This window comes from Lolium perenne, chromosome 1 (genome assembly GCF_019359855.2).
Source record: "Lolium perenne isolate Kyuss_39 chromosome 1, Kyuss_2.0, whole genome shotgun sequence".
Classification (NCBI taxonomy): domain Eukaryota; kingdom Viridiplantae; phylum Streptophyta; class Magnoliopsida; order Poales; family Poaceae; genus Lolium; species Lolium perenne.
The window spans coordinates 16,168,148-16,169,335 of NC_067244.2; positions in this window are offsets into that span (position 1 = coordinate 16,168,148).

Consider the following 1,188-nt stretch of genomic DNA (forward strand, 5'->3'; position numbering starts at 1 on the left):
CTTTTATCCGTATCAACAGATACGAAGAAAAATCCTAACGGACGCGTTAGGTACCCGATAAATTTTACTGGGACTCGACAGAATGGTAAGACCTTAAGCGGCACCTGTCGAAGTTTGCACCAGTATCCCGAGATCATGTCCAGGGACGTGATCTTGAAGTAGGTTTTTGCGGATTGCCACTAGAGCAGTTAACTAGTACCTGATCCTTCAGATGAACTAGCCCCAACTACCATTATCCCTGTACAATATAGAAGTTTATGCGAAGAAATATAGAAAAGTTAAAGTTGTCGAATAAAAATAAACAGTGGAGATTTTCCTTGACTCTACGATTTAAGCAAAATCTCGGGGGCTACTGACATAGGCATCCCAAATGGGCCTGCCGAAGATAGTACCCGGGGTTTACTGAAGGCCCACTACCCGAAGAATAAGAAGATTCGGAAGCCCAAGATACTATTAAGGAAAGCTAGAATTGTAATAGGAAGTGTTATTTGTAATCTTGCGGGATGAGTTAGAAACCTTCCCGGACTCTGTAACTTGTACTACACGAACCCCTCGGCTCTGCCTCCTATATAAGGGGGAGTCGAGGGACGCAGAAATCATCGAATCATTGTTCTCAAACCCTAGTTTCATAATCGTCGAGTACTTTTCGGCTGAAACCTTCGAGATCTACTTGCCCTCTACTTCCAACTAAACCCTAGTCTACAACCCGTAGGCATTGACAAGTTAATACCTTGTCACATGGTGAAGTTGATAAAAACTGATGGTTGGGTTTGGATGCGATGCCTTTCCAATTTACAAGTACCCCCACAATACCTGATTATGGGTAGGGCTTAACTGGAAGTTTATGTGTCTTAGTATGGGTTCCCTCTAAACAATCATCATAGGGGTTATGCCGAGGTTGCCTCCGTTGAAAGTGAAATGATGTGAAATGAGGTGAATGTCCGGCCCAAGCCCTGTGCAGTTCCCAGGCTGACGGTTTTTCTTCACTGGGAGGCCAACCTCATGGGGAGAGGTGCCTATACTAGGGTATGTAAGTGAAAGGTTATGGTTGATGATCCGCGTACTGAGTTGCGATCATTCAGGGTTATCCCTGACGGATGTAATCAAATGTTGTGGCACAAGTGTGCAACCTCTGCAGAGTGTAACCCTATTCGAATAGCCGTGTCCACGGTTACAGACGATTGGAAA